This window comes from Tupaia chinensis, unplaced genomic scaffold (genome assembly GCF_000334495.1).
Source record: "Tupaia chinensis unplaced genomic scaffold, TupChi_1.0 Scaffold000644_1, whole genome shotgun sequence".
Lineage (NCBI taxonomy): Eukaryota > Metazoa > Chordata > Mammalia > Scandentia > Tupaiidae > Tupaia > Tupaia belangeri.
Genome location: NW_006160165.1, coordinates 6,436,617 through 6,443,430, shown reverse-complemented (window position 1 = coordinate 6,443,430; position 6,814 = coordinate 6,436,617). Strand labels below are relative to the sequence as shown.

The window sequence follows — 6,814 nt, the reverse complement described above, 5'->3', positions numbered from 1 at the left end:
TCTGGCAAGCGCACCCCCCCTATAGCGAAAATTCCTCCAAAAAAAAAAACAATTCAGGGACCAGCAGTTAGCGTAATGCTATGTTGCTGGACTCCCATGTAGGCGACCGTGGTTCGAGTTCCAGACCCGGTAGCTTAAATTCACACTGGGTGCATGTGCATGCATGTCCAAGATTCCAAGAGGAGAATGGAGGAGAAGGGATTGCGGTGTGGCCATCCTCCCTGGGGGGTGATTTCTTGCTTTCTGTCTTTCTGTCTCTGTCTTTCTGGTGAGCGCACGCGCCCTATAGCAAAAACCTCTCAAAAAATAAAAGAAATTTCATATTGGAGTCAGCAGGTGGTGTGGTAGTTAAGGTGCTGGATTCCCACATGGACAACTGTGGCTTCAGTCCCCGACCCGGCCACTTGAAAATCACGTCAGACACGTGTGTGTGCATGCCCACAATTCCAAGAGGAGAATGGAGAAGAGATTGCAGTGTAGCTGCCTCCACTGTCAAGTGATTTCTCACTTTCCCTCTCACTGTCTTCTCCCTCTCACTCTCTCTCTGGCAAGCGTACACACCCTATGGGAAAAAGCTTAAACAATTTTTTTTATTTCTTACCTTTCAACCAGGAAAAGTGATTTTTCATTTTCTTTCTGAGTAAAATCAAACCTCAGTCACAGGAAGTACATGAGAAACCGCAAGGCCTGGTCTCAGCTCTCCCCAAGGTACTTATGCCATGTGAGCTGTCCTCAGAGACCTGGGTGCCTGCGGTCTCACTGCCCAGGGAGGCAGAGACGAACACGCCAGGAGCCTGCCAGCAACTGCTCCTGCAGGTGCAGCCAAGGGCAGAGCCCTACCCCTGGGGCTCCACCAGGGGTGATGGGGGCCAGGGCGCTGCCAGCCACTCGCCCACCCTCACTGGACTGATGGGCTGTCGCTCACGTCTCAGCAGGAGCGAAGCTGGCCCGCCCGCCGCTCCCACTTCTGCTAAGATGCCCTGCACGTCAAATGGACTAGACTGGAGGGTCTCCCCCAGGGCAACCCCGGCGCGGCCCCTGATGTTCCCGGAGCGTGGCAGTGGCCGCAGGGGTTTTGGGTACTGCTGTACTCTCGTGGGGAGTGTAGCACGTGGCAGAGAGGGAGGAAGGGAGGCCTCCAGCTCTCAGCAGGCCCTGGCACGTGTACACACCGCTGTGATCATGGTGCAGGGCGCAGGTCTGAACCGCAGCCGGCGTGTGCTCCCAGCATGTGGGTGTGCCTCCGGCTGGGCCGAGGAGGAACTCAGCACCGAACAGCACTTGTTACCAGGACAGTAACTTCCACTGTCTACACTGCAGCCCTGACGCGCTACCCAAGACATGGCTGGTTCCGAAACACAGGAAGAAAGTCAAGTCCCAGGGAAATTCTCCAGCAGAGCGTGGCGTGGGAGTGGTGGGGCCAGCACGAGCGGACAAGCCCCGGCCCCACCGGAGAGGCCGCGGCCCCAGGGCAGCTGATCGCAGGACTGGGGGTGGTGGGAGCAGCCGGGAGTGAGTCCACACGGCTCGAGCGAACCCCGAGTGTGTTCACTAAAGGAAATCGGTCCTCCCCTCTGCTTAGAAAACGCTCAAGGAGGGGCCAGCAGACGGTGTAGCGGTCACGTCACTCGACCCACATGGCCAGCCACGGTTCAAGTCCTGGACCGAGTATCTTGAAACTCATACTGGGCACGTGTGTGTGCATGCCCAAGGTCTTGGAAGGAGAGTGGAGAAGGGACTGCGGCGTGGCCACCCCCTGGAGGGTGATCTCTCATGTTCCCTCTGTCCCTCTCTGGCAAGGCAAAATCGAGAGGACACGAGGAGCCTGAGGCATACCGGGGGCAGCCTGTGTGCCACGCACAGCCGGGGAGTCGCGCTGGCCGAAGACTCCGGGCTAGCGGGTCTCCCTGGCAGCGTCACAAGAAGTCTGCCACGCCCTCAGACCCCGCCAAGGCGTCCTCACAAGCAGCTAACCAGTAGGAGCCTCCCTATTCCACACTCCCCGTCATGGCCAGTGTAGACAAGGGAGACACCACCGGACAACGTGGAAAGCAGGAAATGGGCCAGCAACCTGCCCGGTGCCTGCTCCAGGCTCCCGAGTGCCGATGGCCAGAACCAGGACAGCCACCTCCCCCTGGTGGCCCAGGGCAGGGCCTCCGACACAGCTCAGGCCAGCATGGGCTGCCCACCAGGAGGGGTCCCGGGGCAGCCGGCCAGTGCTGCCAGGTCGGACACGTGGCTCTGCCGGGCGCCCAGCTGGCAGGACAGGGGAGAGCTCTTGGCCGCTGAGCAGGCAGCCGGCCGGCACCTCCTAGCTGGGCCGAGGGCAGAACCAGCAGGGCGACCCTCCCCCAGCACCTCCGCAGCCCCGCCCCCCAGGCCAGAGCCTTACCATGTAGCCCTGCATGCTGCTGCAGGGTCAGGCAGTCCGCTCCTCCCACCCGGGGGCCCCCGCCCGCCACAGGCAGCCCGGGCACAGGTCGCTGGGCCCCAGGTAGCATGGGTGCTCACGGCAACGTCTGTCCGGGACCGTGGCCCAGCGGGAAGAGGTGCTAAACCGTAATCGTTTAAAACCATTAAGCGAGCTTAGCTCCAGCTCGGCTTGGCATGGAGGCTCTGGACGGGGGCGCTGATGCAGTCCTCCTGCCCTCGTCTGGGGCACAGAAGGGGCACCCCACACCAGCCAGTCTGGGTACGGCGTCACCCACATGCTCAGGGGCTGTGTGTATACGGCCCCCACCGAGGGCAGCTGCACCCGGACCTGGGCCCACAGGGCGGGGTCACGCCCTCCAAGAGCGTCCCCATCACTATGACAGCAGTCTCACCCAGGGGACGGCAGCCCCAAGCTCAGCACTAGCACGGAATGCCATTGTGGGGGTGTCGCGACCCACGCAGGTCCTGGGAACTCCCTGATTCCCCGGGCCTCACCCCAGGCAGCTTCGCCCACGCTTCAGCACAGCGATGGGAAGAGGGCCAACCACCACCCAGCTCTACCCGCTCTGCCCCAACGCAGCGGGCAGACGGGGAGACTGAGGTCCCGACGGAGGGGGCCAGGCGCCTGCTGTGAAGAGAGCGCTGGTGGAGACAGGAGAAAGGGGCGACCACGGTGAGGGCGGAGGGCCCAGCAAGGAGCTACAGGCAGCCAGTGGCCACTGCCCCGGCCTTCCTCCACGCTGCCACTCCGCAGACCCCTCCTGGCCACCCCGTGGTCCGTGCTAGCTACAGGGCCCACTCACCCGGCGCCCCGCCCCATCCCACTCTTTCTCGGCACTGCTCACCCCAGCACACTCCGATAGCTACCGACAGCACGCGTACTACTGGCCTGCAGTCCAGGAACAGCTGCAGACGGGTGGCCTCCACGTCCTGGGTACACGGCATCCACGGCACGCACGCTGCACATGTGCACACAGACCACAGTGGTGTGCAGAGGGAGGGGAAGGAGCCCGTGGAGTGGGAAGGATGAAGCCAAGGAGAGGAAGGCAAGCCGGCCACCTTGGGCAGCGTCAGGAGGCCACAGGAAGGCATGGCAATGGGACGAGCCGGTGAGCTCACCTTGGGCAGGACAGCAGGAGGGGTGGGACTGGCCTTGGGCAGGACAGCAGGAGGGGAGCGCAGGGGAAGGCCGATGTGCCCAGGGGCGCGTATTGGGGCTGCCAGCAAAGTGCAGGCTGACAGTTCCCCCCTCGAGGGCGGGGCAGCAGAGCTGCAGGAGGCTGAGGAAGCAGGGCTGGCAGCACTGGAGTCGAGGACACCCCACTTACTGAGCCCCTCGCATGGCCTGGGCTGTCAAGGTGCACCAGGCAGGTGTGCACAAACTCTCCCCATCACAGTGGGCCCGGCCACAGAGGACACAGATGGCCCCAGCTATGCGGCGGGCAGGGCAGGCCTGGACACGGGCTATGTGAGCCGATGCCCAACTCTTAGCCTCCACGTCTGGTCTGTGAGGAGCTGTCTTCTCGAACCGCAGTGTGTGGGTGACAGGCGGCCCTGTCCGACCCCGACGATGAGCACCCCAGCGACGGCTCCTACTGACTTCACTGCAGACAAGCAGCGCGCGCACCAACTCAGGGAGCACACGCCTTGAGGCCTGGGCCGCGGCCCGTCTGCTAACCCCGTTTCTACTCGGCACACAGTTGCTAGCAGTTTCCCCAGATGCCGCCCTACTTCAGGCTCCCAAGCCCAGCCCCGCCGAGCAGGGCCTGCGTGGGCCACGGCCTTCAGTGGTTCCACCCGCTCAGGACCCATGCAGCGAAGACGCTTCTCATCCCTGGAACTGTGGACTGCAGTGAAACCCAAGCTCAGCCTGTCCCCATGGGTTATTAAATTTATCCTCTGGCAGGAAATAAAAGGTCTGGAGATCACTGGTTCCTATTAGGCAGACATTTAATAGGGTTCCAAAGAACAATGGAAAGAATTTAACATAATGTCTCCACCAGAGAGGTTAAATTACACTTCTGGGCAGGCTGCTTGAAAGGCCTGGGGGCGCGTGAATCCAGCAGAGGAGACCTCCTCAGAAACAGCAGTTAGACACAAACACTGCCACCTAGACAGAGCCTGGTCTCGCTGGCCCACACGCCCACGGTCACTCCTTCAAGTACCTAGAAGCCTCGCAGGGTGAAGTGGTTCCACCTGCGGTCCTGGGGCCACAACTCCAGCAGCAGCCCGTGAGGCCTCACGTTGGCCATCTCCCAGTCAGCCTCCCAGGGACAGCCTTGTCCCGGGTAGTGATGACCATAACAGAGCGTGCCCAGCTGGGTGTGACCTGTGTCCACCCACACATCTGCACAGCGAGGCACACACGGGCCTCACCTGGGCTTCGGTAGCTCACGGAAGATGGACCAAGCGCGAGTTTATTCTGGTGCCAAACCCTGAGATCCCTGCAGTTCATTCAGAATCTGCACTCCCCGTGGCTGGCAGGGCCTCCTGTGCCATCTCTGTGCCCTCTCTGTGCCCTCTGGAGTACACGGGCCTACCTGGGACAAGACTGCCCATGCACTCCCTACCCTCTCTCTGGAATCAAGTCAGAAGAAACTACCCATCGCGGGGTTCTCCAAGGACTCTTGGCAACCCACACGCGTGGGAAGGAGCTGGAAGGTTTCCTCTGCCCTAGGAACCCTGACTCTGTGAGCACGCTAGGAGCGGGCCTTTACCCACTTCCATGCGGCCAGGCACAGGAGCAGACCAGGGGGTGTGAGTACTCCACCCAGACCTGTGCCCCTCTAGCCAAAGAAAATGCAGCCCAGCCCCACCGCTGGGAAACGACCACATTACAAGACTCAGCTCATGACCATTTCTGGAAAAAGTCAAATTAACTCAATAGCATTGGTGCGAATTTAAAGTAACAAAGAAATGATTTTGTATGAGACTGTGACAAAGTAGCGCAATGAATACTTTGGGAAAAATAACAGTAACATCCCGTACATTACCATATAATGCCGGAGCTGGAAACGCTTACAGAACGCTTACAGAACAATACTGATCCCTGGCATCTGAGGGAAAACTTGATTTCCTAAGTGTGGCATAGTCAGAAGGTATTCAGAGGCTAACTACACGGAATCCAGGGTTCGGTGTGGCATGAGCAGCTGATGGGGACCTCATGACCGGACTTGGGTGAGAAACTCAAAAGCTCTCTGGAAAATGGCATCAGAGTTTATTTTGGTGCAAAAATCCTGAAACCCTAATGTGCACTTTCCATGAGCTTTGTGAGGAAGACACAAGGGCCGGCTGGGAGGGTGGGCGGCCGGAGCCAACAGGGCCCCCCAGAACGGCCGCCGTTTCCCCCGTGACCCTCTGCTCAGTGAGTCACGTTTCCCTGTGAGGAAACTGAGGCAGGGAAATAACGCCCAGAGCTCCAGGCCTCCTGAGTGACGGGTGATAAGAGGTCCCTGCCCAGTGGGTTCACACACGTGTGCCATGGGAATCACCAGAGGGGCGTCTCTGCTCTTAAGTGGGGAAGGCTGGCTGGCCTGGCTTTCTCCTGCCGGGGACATCCCCCCTACATCCCCGACTTCCAGCCATGAACAGATTCGGGGTGGGGTCGTCATGGCACCCCTGGGCTAGGAGAAACAGTCCCTCCAGGCTCCTAGCAAAGCAGGCTGGGTCTACAGAGCCTGGGCGCACTTGTCAGTGTCTCTGAGTCCGAGTCTGCACCTGTGACAGGCCACGCTGCGGCCACCGGGAACAATGTGGCCTTTGTTACAGACGGCAAGAACAGCACCCTTGGGCAGTTCTGTGCACACACACCCCTCTGCCTAATACCAGCGCGCACTGCCACCCGACGATCGGTTGACCGCCCACAGCTCCCTTTCCCTCCAAGTCTTCCCCCCACCTGGCCACCCCGTCACCCCAAGCTGTGGATTCTAGAGCTGCCAGTGAGCACCAGGAACCTCTGATCGGATTGGCTACTTGCAGGCAAAGAGATCCCCAACTCCACTTTGAATCCCCAGGGGGGTTAGAGGAAGGAGCTGCACTTGTTCTGAGAAGCTGGCACTTCCCCCAATAGTGCTCCCGCAGACTGGGTGAGAAGTCCATCCGCAGGTCCCCAAACCTGCTCCCTCGCCCAATCCTTGAAGATCTGGGGGTGCCTAGTCTGCGGGACAGCTCCAATCCCGGCCCTTACTGGGGAGGGACAGCCAGCGGACTGCGAGGTGGGGGTGGGGACAAGAGGCGCCCAGGACAGGGAGCAGGTGCTGCGGACTGGGGCGGGGTCGCGCGGGGCACCGGGGACCCATCGGAAGCCGGGGCCCAACTCTGAGACCACCCCCACCCCGCGCGAGCTGCTGGGCCCCGGAAGCAGGCCGCGGCTCCCGGCCGC

At 60.9% G+C, this 6,814-nt stretch overlaps 1 protein-coding gene across 1 annotated transcript in view; it reads right to left on the bottom strand.

The window, feature by feature from the left end:
- The window catches only part of ATP11A (ATPase phospholipid transporting 11A), a 146,159-nt gene that overhangs the window by 138,493 nt on the left and 852 nt on the right, over positions 1-6,814 (bottom strand). The window lies entirely within an intron of this gene.